Here is a 13,234-nt window from a genome sequence, read left to right as displayed (position 1 = left end):
GCCATTCCAGAGGGCAGTTATGAGTCACCACATTATTTTAGATCGCAAGTTACATGGCAGCAAGACCAGCCGCATGGTGGCTCAGTGGTTAGCCCTGCTGCCTCACATCACCAGGGACCTGGGTCCAATTCCAGCCTCGAGTGACTGTTTGTGTGGAGTTTGCACATTCTCGCCGTGTCTGTGTGGGTTTGCTCTGGTTTCCTTCCACAGTCTAAAGGTGTGCAGGTTAGGGTGAATTGCCCATACTGTGCACGGATGTGTTTTTTAGGTGTATTAGTTGGGGCTAAATGTAGTGGAATGGTGGGTTACTCTTTGGTGGGTCAATGTGGATTTGTTGGGCCGAGTGGCCTGTTTCCAGACTGTAGGCATTCTAATCTAATTCTGAAAAAGAATAACATATTTCCTTCCCTCAAGGACATTGTTGAACCAGATCAGTTGTTCCAACAATCCCTACAGTCTGAAAACAGGTCCTTCAGCACAATAAGTCCACACCGACCCTCGAAAGAGTAACCTACCCAGGCCCTTTCCATTACATTTAGCCTCGACTAATGCACCTAACAGACACATCCCTGAACACTATTGTAATCTAATTCTGGAAAAGAATGACACATTTCCTTCCCTCGAGGAGAATGTTGAACCTGATTGGTTGTTCCAACAATCCGTTGTGATTGTATGGTACGATCATGAGATTGGAGGACACAGAACATACAGCAAAAGTCTGCAGTGTATACCGAAAAAGACCAATACATAATTTCAGTTACATCACACTGTAAACATTTGCGATAAATTCTATGTCTTATGATCTCATTCTCCACAACCACCTGATGAAGGGGCAGCGCTCTGAAAGTTAGTGCTTCCAAATAAACCTGTTGGACTATAACCTGGTGCTGTGTGATTTTTAACTTCATAATCCATGCAACTGGGCTCAAGTTTAATACTCTGGATTGCTGTTAAATGAATCAGTCCTGGATTAATTCACACCATTATGAGCCACATGTCTTTTCCACATGAGTATGGATCATCATCTGACTGGAGCACAGCAAGTCTGCTCCGGGGCAGTGGGGAGTTGGAGGTGTGAAGTGGGAATAGTACAGCAGCAGCCTGGACACAGTCCTTCACCAGCAAAGAACAAACGGGATTTGGGTCTTTCTCACCTCTGTTCACTGCTGGCAAGGTTCACTGCTGAGAGAGAAATGTGTCCGATCTGCTCTCCTCCATGTGTCAGGGCTCCTAGAGGCAGAACACTAGCTCCTTTACAACTGGGGCTTAGAATCAGTGAGAACCATGGAGAATGCTGCAAGTATACTCTCACACTAGAGGTCGGGATCAAACTGGGCCGTGTTCCTGAGAAAGTGAACCAGCAGGGTTTCCAATCTCGACAGTGACACTGGTCATCATTTTGTGAAGACGTGTCATGTGTCTGTGTGACAATCCTGGGCCTCCCCTTTTTAATTCAGATGTTAATTATCTTAACGTTTAAGTAAATCTTTTAAACTGCATTAAAAGAGCAGACGGGTTTTACAGGAGCGTAATCTCTTTTGATAAACCGATACAACAAATCTGTGACCTCCACAAAATAGCACATGGGCTTGTTGCCAGAATTTTCCACATCTGGTAGACACCAGTATAAGTGAAGATACACAACTTGGAATATCCATGAGGGATACAATCCTGACAATCATTCTGGGGATCACGCCCATGTGAACTCTGCCACTGACCCTGATGAAGGCTGTAGGCTCAGGGGGTGAACTGGGAGAATTAGATTCGGTATCCTGACTCATATCTGGTGAGGAACTAAAAGAATCCTTCCTTAACAACTGTCTGGAGTTTTATCTGTCAATGCAGCACTCGTGGTGAAAAGGGGAAAAGATTCTTCCTGTTTAACAGCTCTATGCCTCTTATACTTTAATCCTTCACAATTGGCTGTCCTCTGATCCAACTGCAGTCTATCCAATCTCTCTTCATAACTAAACCTCTCCATCCCAGGCAACATCCCATTCTTGGTAAATCTCCTCTGCACCCTCTCCAGTACAATTACATCCCTCCTCCAATGTAGATTCCAGGACTGCACAGAATACTGGCATTGTGGGTAAAACAATCATAGATTTTCAGCATCATCTCCCCACTTTTAAAATCTGTGCCTTGGATAATAACAGCAAGGTTGTTTTGTTTTAAATGGAATCCCTGCAGTGTGGAAACAGGCCCTTCAGGCCAACAAGCTCACACCAACCCTCTGAAGAGTAAACTTCCCAGACCCATTCCCCTGTGCTATATTGATCCCTGACTAATGCACCTAACCTCCACAGAGGTTCCAGTCCACAGAGCGAAGAGGTAAAAACTTTAGCAACTTGACCATCAAGCCACCTATTTCTCATTTTCCATAATTATCATAATTTGATGTGCGATATGAATTTTCATTACATTCCAGCAAAATCTACCCTCCACTTTGCCTCGGACTAAAACTACAACTTTAATGACTAATATTTTAAAACCTATTCAAAGCTATTAAAACCTAACTAATAAAACCAAACCTAAAATAGATATAACAACAATATAATAGAGCAAATCGGAATCATAGAGTCATAGAGATGTGCAACACGGAAACAGACCCTTCTGTCCAACCCGTCCGTGTCGACCAGATATCCCAACCCAATCTAGTCCCACCTGCCAGTACCCGGACCATATCCCTCCAAAACCTTTCTAGTTATATACCCATCCAGATGCCTTTTCAATGCTGTAATTATACCACCCTCCGCCATTTCCTCTGGCAGCTCATTTCATACACGTACCACCCTCTGCATGAAAAAGTTGCCCCTTAGGTCTCTTTTATACCTGTCCCCTCTCACCCTAAGCCAATGCCCTCTCGTTCTGAACTCCTCGACCTCAGGGAAAAGACTTTGTCTATTTACCCTTTCCGTGCCCCTCATAACTTTGTAAACCTCTATAAGGCAGCCCTCAGCCCCCAATGCTCCAGCGAAAGCAGTCCCAGCCTGTTCAACCTCTCCCTATAGCTCATATCCTCCAACCCTGGCAACATCATTGTAAATCTTTTCTGAACCCTTTCAAGTTTCACAACATATTTCCAATAAACCCTTCATCAGGAAAGAGGGTAGTCGATGGTGTTGTTAATAGCTTTAGCAAGGTTTTTCACAAGGTCAAAAGGAGAAGTTACATGGGTTCTGCAGTGAGCAGGTAAGATGGCCATCGCAGACAGAGAGAAGCAGGGAAAGGAGATCTATGAGCAGTGGTCTTTCATGTGCTGGGATTCCTGCTACTTGCAATATGTTAACATGGTGTGCAGGAGCATGTCGATGACCTGCATTGTAAGTTCATGGGCAACACAAAGACTGGGGGAGCTGTGGACAGTCAGGGGCATTGCCCGATGAAGCAGCAGGCAGTAGGTAAGTTGGAGACACAGGCGAAAAATGGAAAATGGATTTAACCCGCACAAATGCAGGGAGATACGTCTGGAATGTCTAATGCAGGAAGGAAGCATAAAGTTAATGGCAGAACCCTTAGAAACAGAGTGATCGAGATGTAAATGTCGGAGGTTCCCTGAAAGGAGTAACACCAGTAGATAAGGTGGACAATAAGGCATAGATCCTGAATAAAGGCTTGTGCCACAAAAGTCGACTCTCCTGCTCCTTGGATGATCCCTGACCTGCTGTGATTTTCCAGCGTCACGGTCTCGACCTGATCTCCAGCATCTGCAGTTCCCAGTTTCTCCAAGGAGGCATGGTTTCCTCCATCGGTTAAGGCATACAATGTAAACATTGGCAAGTCAATGTTGCAGCTCTGTCCTGCAGGAGCTGTTCAACATTTGGAACATTGTGTCCCTTTCTGGTCTCCACTCTGCAAGGAGGATTGAAAGGCGCTGGCAAAATTACTGAAGTTGTTGACCAGGACATGGGCAGTTGTGGAAGGTATCAGCCTGGAGGAGAGATTGGAATGCCTTGGTTTGTTTGCACTTCAGCACTCGGAGTCTGCGGGGTGACATGATAGCTGATTACAAAATTGAGAGGCAAGATAGGATGGATTCTCTAAAGGTAAACATGCAGGTTGAGTCCGTGATTAAGAAAGCAAATGCAATGTTGCCATTTATCTCAAGAGGGTTGGAATGTAAAAGCACCGTTGTGCTACTGAGACTTTATTAAGCTCTGGTTAGGCCCCATTTGGAGTACTGTGTCCAGTTTTGGTCCCCACACCTCAGGAAGGACATACTGGCACTGGAACGTGTCCAGCGGAGATTCACACGGATGATCCCTGGAATGGTTGGTCTAACATACGAGGAATGGCAGAGGATCCTGGGATTGTATTCATTGGAGCTTAGAAGATTAAGGGGAGATCTAATAAAAACTTACAAGATAATACATGGCTTGGAAAGGGTGGACGCCTGGAAATTGTTTCCGTTAGGCGAGGAGATTAGGACTGTGGGCACAGCCTTAGAATTAGAGGGGGTCAATTCAGAACAGAAATGCGGAGACATTTCTTCAGCCAGAGAGTGGTGGGCCTGTGAAATTTATTGCCATGGAGTGCAGTGGAGGCTGGGACGCTAAATGTCTTCAAGGCAGAGATTGATAAATTCTTGATGTCACACGGAATTAAGGGCTACGGGGAGAATGTGGGTAAGTGAAGTTGAAATGCCCATCAGCCATGATTGAATGGCGGAGTGGACTCGAAGGGTCGAATGGCCTTACTTCCACTCTTAGGTGTTATGGTCTTACGGTCTTATGGATTTTTTCCCAAGGTAGACGCGTCAAGTAATCGGGGAGGCAGGTTTAAAGCAAAAAGGGAGTTAGTTTAAAGAAGATGTGAGAGGCATTTTGTTTTACACAGAGTGTTTGGAATACACTGCCAGAATACTGTAGATGGTGAAGGTGGATACAACAGCAGTGTTTAAGAGACAATTTAACAGGCAGGGAACAGAAGGAGACCATGTCGAGGCAAAAGGTTTCAGTTTTAAAAAGGCATCACGTGTCAGAACAGTCTCGGTAGAATGAAGCGCCTGTTCTTTGATGGATTGGCAATAATTTGTTACAAATTTGAGTTGTCACACAGCATTCCTTATACATACTTTGTTGATGCAGTGTTCGGCCCTCAAAGTAAATTAAGCTGTGAAGTGTGCCTGCTTTATGTTATTGCCAATAATTCAGGAAGACCATGTCGATCTGCAGTTTTATTCTTCACTTCAAAACCTAAATAATTTAACAAATCGACTCAGTTGATAAGTGACCTCACTTTTTAACTCAGCTCTGAATTTACTCTGGGTTCCTGCATAAATGAAAGGATTGGTGCAGGAACTGAGAAACTGAAGCATATACCCGGTTTCCTCAATGTTAAAACCTGTTTGACCGAGGACAGAATCTGAGTAGTATAAGACATCAGCAATGCGGACGTAGAGGATCGTTACAAAGTAGAGCATATTTAGCAGAATGAAACTACCAGAGATGGCGAATAGTAAAATAATAGACTTCTGACGCTTCTCCACCTCTGGGTCACTTTGATTTTCAGCATTGTTCTGGGTGCGGAGTCTCCTGCGGGTTGTAGTTGAGGCTAGGATGTACCTTACTGTAAGAGCATTGAACAGTGATATCAGAATGAATGGCAGACAAGGGGTTAATATGGAACGAATCCAATCATATGCAGTCCACGCGGGTGATGTATAGAAAACTGGTTTAGTTCTGCAAAACCATGGTACATTTTCAATTATGTGCACGGGTTCATATATAAAATATATGAAGATGTTTTTCACGCAGGTCAGTGGAAGCACTATTCCTATAACCCACGCTGCAGTCTTCTTGGTGCAATATTTTATTTTCAGCTTCCGGCAACAAATGGCAATAAATCGATCAAAGGTGAACGCAACTGTCAACCAAACAGAGCTGTCTAGTGCTTCATAAATTATGGCAACAAGTAGACTGCACACCGGTGTTATGGACAAGATACTAGATGGGAAATAGATACCAAGCGTCCGGTGTAAAATCACTGCAGTGACAATGACCAGGAGATCCGTCACGGCCATGGATATCACATAGGAAACAATGCATTCAGAGAGGCCACAACGTCTTCGGGACAGAATCACAATGACCACTAAGTTAGCTGCAATAGAAAGAGAAAGTGAGGGAAAGTTATGATTCATGTGATTGTGACACAACACCTGAGCAGAGACTCTTCTTGTCTAACCTCTACTGCAATAAATCATTTATCAACAATCCTAGTTGGAATATATATCCAACCAGAATCCAGACTCCCTACAGTATGAAAACAGACCCTTCAGCCCTACAAGTTCACACTGACCCTCCGAAGAGTATCCCACCCAAAACTATTACCCTCCATTTACCGGTATAGTTCACGTCCCTGAGCACTACGGGCAATTTAAGCATGGACAATTCACCCTAACCTGCACATCTTTGGATTGTGGGGAAAAACCTACACAGACACAGAGAGAACGTGCAAACTCCATACAGACAGATGCCCGAGGCCGGAAACAAACCCAGGTTCCAGGCACTGTGAGGCTGCTGTGCTAACCGTGGAGCCACCATGTCACTTGTTTAACGACTGAAAACGATCCCTTATGGAATAGTAGAAAAAAGTTGTATAATCGTACAAATATTGGTGAAAGGCAAACGACTGGTTATCAAAATGACTGAAATTCACGAATTGAATTATGAAAAAAAGATCCTGTTCAGCAAATTTCTAGCAAAATGGAAAAAAGGCAAAATGCAATAAACTAAAAATACATGTATCATTGGTGAACATATTTTTTTAAAAGTGAAGCAAAGTGTTGGAGCTACAAGGTCACAGATTACTTGACAATGACGGTCAGAAGTCAATCAAGTGTATCTGAAAGTTTGATCCGTCAACACGCATCAAAATCAAATCACTCAAAGAAGCCATTCTGTGCAATATGATTTTTGTATCTTAGGACAGAAAGGGTTGTGCCAGACACACTGCTTAACTACCTGATAGTCATTTGGATTCTCTGCATTGACTTGTAAAAAAAGAATTGGTGCTGACAAATGATGAGAATGATTGTACAAAACACTCCCACCACTCAGCACACTTTATGTGCTACTGTCCACACTCTTGGTTAGTGTTCGATGTGGCCCTGTGCTGGCTACAACTGTTATATTTCTGTTGAATGTGCATCCCTGAGCGATGCAAACAGAGTTTGAACACTTAGAGTTAAGAGGTGAATACCAGTCGTAGATTGGTGGTTTCTTGATCTGTAGGGAAATCAACCATTACAAGGAAAATATGGAAAAATGATCATGAGAAATGTCGAATCAGATATGATCCCATTGAACAGTGGAACAGGCTGAAGGGGCAGGTCGGCCTACTCCGGATCGTATTTCCACAAGAGCAAATCATTACTGTTAGAATACTTAACGCCAGTTGCAATCTCAGTGTTAATGATTCCATTCACAATAAATTCACTTTCAAGTCGGTTAGGAATAAATCAGACAAAGAACAAATAATATTACATCACAGGAACAAGCCCTTCGGCCCTCCAAGCCTGCGCCCATCCAGATCCTCTATCTAAACCCATCATCGATTTTCTAAGGATCTATATCCCTCTGCTACCTGCCTCCGTGTATCTGTCTTGATACATCTTAAATGACGCTGTCATGCCTGCTCCTACCACCTCCACTGGAAACACATTCCGGGCACCCAACACCCTCTGTGTAAAGAACTTTCCAACCTTTTCTCACTTAAACCTGTCCCCTCTCACCTTGAACTCGGGATGCCTAGTAATTGAGTCGCCCACTCTGGAAAAAAAAACGTGTCATGCTATCAACCCTGTCTACACCTTCCAAGATTTTGTAGACCTCAATCAGGTCTTCCCCTCAGCCTCCTTCTTTCTAATGAAAATATCCCTAATCTACTCATCCTCTACTCATAGCTAGTGCCGACCACACCAGGCAACATCCTGGTGAACCTCCTCTGCACCCTCTCCAAAGCATCTCCAATCATTCATGTGTTCCCAGAATAAATTATTTATGGGAATCGATCAAACATTATCCATGTCAAGGACACAACATGACAACTGTTACGCAGTGTCAAAAATGTGACCATTGACTATTAACAGTGACATTGATGAAATAGTTCTCACTTTACACAATGATAGCAACATAATAATTCACTTGGAAGATCAGTGCCAACGGGAAAACAAAAGTTTAGTAATGCGTTGCTGACTGAGTCATAACGGACGAACAATAACATTGCCAGTACCTCAATGATCTCCCTTTACGCGATTGTAAGCATGCAGTTTATCACATATAACAGCATTTGCGACAATGCAATAGCTTGACTTTGACATTGCTCCAATCGAAAAACAGTGGTTTTCAAATTAACAGAGCAAAGAAAGTAGAGGAATGAAATTGCATCTCTGATTGGGCACTTTGGGTGGCACAGTGGCACAGTGCTTCGCGCTGCTGCCTGAAAGCGCTAGGGACCTGGATTTAATTTTACCATTGGGTGACTGTCTGTGTGGGGTCAGGGAATTATACAGCATGGAAACAGAGACTTCAGTGCAACTTGGAGGAAGTGAGAACTGCAGATGCTGGACATCAGAGTTGAGAGTTCGGTGCTGGAAAAACACAGCAGGTCAAGCAGCATCTGAGGAGCAGGAGAATCCATGTTTTGGACAAAAGACCTTCATTAGCAAGGGCGTATGACCATACCTTCAGTGCAACTTGTCCATGGTGACCAGATACACAAAATAAATTTAGTCCCAGCCTTTGGCATATATGTCCCTCTAAACCCTTCCTATTCATACACACATCCAGATGCCTTTTAAATGTTGCAATTGTACCAGCCTCCATCACTTCCTCTGGCAGCTCAATACATACACGTACTACCCTCTGCGTGAAAAAGTTACCGCTTAGGTCCCTTTGAAATCTTTCCCCTCTCAAATTAAACCCATGCCCTCTAGTTCTGGACTCGCCCACTTGGAGAAAACACACTATCCACGTGTCTCATGATTTTATAAACCTCTATGAGGTCACCCCCTCAGCGTCTGACGCTCCAGGGAAAACCGCTGCAGCCTATTCAACCTCTCCCTATAGCTCCAACCCTCAAACCCTGGCAACATGCTTGTAAACCTATACTGAACCCTTGCAAGTTCCACAACATCCTTTCTATCTTAGGGAGACCAGACTTGCATGCAGTATTCCAAAAATGCCATGGAGGCTGAGTGGTTAGCACTGCTGCCTGGTAGCATCAGGGACTCGGTTTTGATTCCAGCCTCAGGCGATTGTCTGCGTGGAGTTTGCACACTCCCCCATGTCTGTGTGGGTTTCCTCCTACAGTTCTGACTGATTTGCCCTAAAGTGCACATAGTGTCCAGGGGTGTGTCAGTAGGGTGTATTGGCCATGGGATTTGCAGGGTTACAGGAATATCATTGGGGTGGGATGCTGTCCATAGCATTGGTGTGGACTTGGTGGGCTGAATAGCCTGCTTACATGGTATAGGGATTCTATGAGTCGCTCAGTCAATGTCCTTTACAGCTGCAACATGACCCCTCAACTCCTGTACTCAATGCTCTGACCAATAAAGTAAAGCATACCAAATACCTTCTTCACTATCCTATCTACCTGCGCCTCCACTTTTTTGGAGCTAAACACCTGCATTCCAAGATCTCTTTGTTCAGCAACATGCCCCAGGACGTTACCATTAAGTGTATAAGTCCTGTCCTGATTTGCCTTTCCAAAATGCAGCACCTCCCATTTATCTAAATTAAACTCCATCTGCCACTCCTCAGTCCATTGGCCCATCTGATCAAGGTCCCATTGTATTCTGAGGTAACCTTTTTCGCTGTCCACCACACCTCCAATGTTGGTGTCATCTGCAAACTTATTGACTATACCCCCTGTGCTCAAATCCAAATCATTTAAATAAAGAATGAAAAGTAGTGAACTCAGCACCGATCCATATGGTACACAGTCCTCCAGCCTGAAAGGCAACCCTCCACACCACCCTCTGTCTTCACCCTGTAAGCCAGTTCTGTATGCAAATGGTTACTTCTCCCTGTATTCGATGTGATCTAACTTTACTAATCAGTCTGCCATGGGGAACCTTGTTTAACGCCTTAGTGAAGACCATCTGCTCTGCCCTCATCAATTCTCTTTGTTACATCTTCAAAAAACTCAATCCAGTTCTTGAGACATAATGTCCCATGTACAAAGCCATGATGACTATATGGGGCATGTACATCCGGTCCCTCAATATTCCCTCCAACAACTTACCCACCACCGAGGTCAGGCTCAACAGTCTATAGTTCCCTGCCTTGTCTGAACCACCTTTCTTAATTAGTGGCACCATGTTAGCCGACCTCCAGTCTTCCAGAACCTCTCCAGTGACGATTAATAATACAAATATCTCAGCAAAGGGCCCAGCAATGACTTCCCTAGTTTCCCGGAGAGTTTCAGTGGCGTTTGCACATTCCCCCGGTGTCTGTGTGAGTTCCGTTCAGGTGCTCTGGTTTCGTCCCACAGTTCAAAGATGTGCTGGTTGGGTGTATTGGCCATGCTCACTTGTCCAGTGTCCAAGGATGTGCAGGCTGGGCGGATTAGCCATGGGAAATGCAGGGTTACAGGGGGTAGGGTAGGGGGCTGGCTCTAGCTTGGACGCTGTTCAGAGGGGTAGTGTGGACCTGATGAGCAGAATGGCCTACTGCTACACTGTCGAGCCTCCATAATTCTATGTCAACCATAAATAGGAAGAAGTATATAATTTAACTGATGACGCAGTGTCATTGGAAAGACGATTGAAAAAGAGTACCAGGAAGAAGTTGCAATCTGAAGAAACAATGCAGGAATAGGACAGAATTAGCATGGTTAATTGAACCAATTAATATGATGAATATTGACTCACTCTACCAACAGCTGGATCGTTAAAGTGAAGTTAATTCAGTTGAACGGCAAGAAATATTGACAATAAAATGTGAACAATTGTGCAATTAAAGTGTCCCATGAAATTAAAGTAAAACATTACATTTGAGAAAAGATATTGCGAAGATAAACACATGGTAAAGTGACAAATCTAACATCACCAATGTGGCTAAATTCAGACAGCTACTCGCTAGGTATATTAATTTACCTGGAACACCAATAGCTGCAAGGATCGGATAGTAAATGGCAAAAGCCAAACCTTTTGGCGATGCATGCATTGTTTTGAGAAGCACTCCGCATTTTTAACGTAACCTGACAAATGACACATTTATATGTTGTGTCAGGCCCTGAGGAATTCATTTCACGATTCGGGTGTTTAACATTAATCATGTTTATTGTAACAAGAACAGGAAAGTGCAGCTGCTGCCTGACGGGTGTTTACATTTTCAACGACTTAATTTCTTCCCTTGCTATTTCACACGATTCTGAATTGAAATGTAACAGAATTAACAGAATAACAATCCTTCATTTAAAGAAAATAATGGTATACATGCCCCTGTCCGTGTCAAACGTAAAAAAAAATTCCTACAGGTCACATTGATAATGGTCAGTTTGTTTTGTCTGATGGCTGGAGTGACTAGGTCGATCTCAGGATTTTGTAGATGATATTTCTAAACGTCAACAGAGAGACAAGGTCTTGAAAAACAGACGTGCAGAACAGCCGGAGACATGCATCTTGAATTATTAAAGACATGAGTTATGATTACTTCAAATATATTTATATTGTTATGGCATGGGGTAAACTCTCCTGCTTAAATTAAAACTAACAACACAGAAAAGATTTATTCCATGCAGCAATCTGTGAACATTCAAGGGGCCAAAAACTAGTTAAAGTAAAAATTAACAAATTAATTTCTTTAAGTTTAACAGAGAATCATAAACTAATAATTATTTACAATTCCTCCCTCCAACCTATCTTTTACCTTCCCTTTTCTAATACTAGTCCAATAAAACTCCCAATTAATATTTACAAAACCACACTTCTTACCTCAAACCCAGGCAGCTGTCAGTTTTCTCTGAATTTCTGTCTTATTTTCTTCTTATTATCCAATAAATGTACCTTTTAAGAGAGCTATGTTTCAGGCAGTCTTTTTACATGTTGGTCGCTGGACAGTTCTCCTCTCAACCGTTCAATTTTTCTCCGGACTTATACCCGCAAAGCATCGAATTGTGTCATTGGCTTTTAAGATTATCAATATACTCAGTTCACTCTTGATTGATTTTTTAAATTTTTCGGGGTATAGTTTAAACTGATTGGCCTAATTTGAATTTGTTTTGTCATTTCCAGGCAATTGAGTTGTTTGTCCAAATGTTACGTTTTTTTTTCAGAACACGTGGTTCTGTCAAGAAGTTCTGTTGCTTTTAACTCTCTTAAAGGTACAGTATACCCGCATCTTCATAACAACATACATTTAAAAAAATCTCCAACTTACAAAGCCTCTAGTTGTATGTGTCCTTGCATCTCTGCATCAAAACATGCAGAGATGGATTACACCGAACTTCTCATTTGCACTTCGATAATGATTTGTTGCTGGGGAAGGAATTAATCTGCAATTCATTGTATGAATTCTCCCGAAATTTGTCATAGCTTCGTTATATTCTGCTCATGGCCTTGGAACGTATCAATTACATTGAATGAAACTTGAAAGGATTCAGAAAAGATTTCCAAAGATGTTGCCAGGGTTGCAGGATTGTAACTGTAGGGAGAGCGGAGCTCCTAAAGCTAGTGCTTCCAAATAAACCTGTTGGACTATAACTTGGCTTTGTGTGATTTTAAGATATGGGGAAAGGTTGAATAGACTGAGGCTGTTTTCCCTGGAGCATCGGAGGCTGAGGGGTGACCTTATAGAGGTTTATAAAATCTTGAGGGGCATGGATAGTGTAAATACGCAAGGTCTTTTCCCTGGGGTGGGCGAGTACAGAACTAGAGGGCATAGTTTTAAGGTGAGAGGGGAAAGATATAAAAGGGATTAAAGCGGTAACATTTTACTCAGAAGTTGGTGTGTGTTTGGAATGAGCTGCCAGAAGAAGTGGAGGAGGCTGGTACAATTACAGGAATAAAAAGATATCTGAATGGGTTTATGAATAGGAAGGGTTTGGAGGGATATGGGCCGGGTGCTGGCAGGTGGGACTAGATTGGGTTGGGATATCTGGTCAGCATGGACGGGTTGGACTGAAGGGTCTGTTTCCATTCTGTATGTCTCTCTGACTATGATGGCAAGCTGTCTGAGTAAGCCATCTGTTTTTCTGAGGTTCTGCACACAATACTATCTTCTGTTTA

This window comes from Hemiscyllium ocellatum, chromosome 27 (assembly GCF_020745735.1).
Source record: "Hemiscyllium ocellatum isolate sHemOce1 chromosome 27, sHemOce1.pat.X.cur, whole genome shotgun sequence".
NCBI lineage: Eukaryota > Metazoa > Chordata > Chondrichthyes > Orectolobiformes > Hemiscylliidae > Hemiscyllium > Hemiscyllium ocellatum.
The sequence above is the reverse complement of the archived record's forward strand: the minus strand, read 5'-3'. Positions refer to the sequence as shown.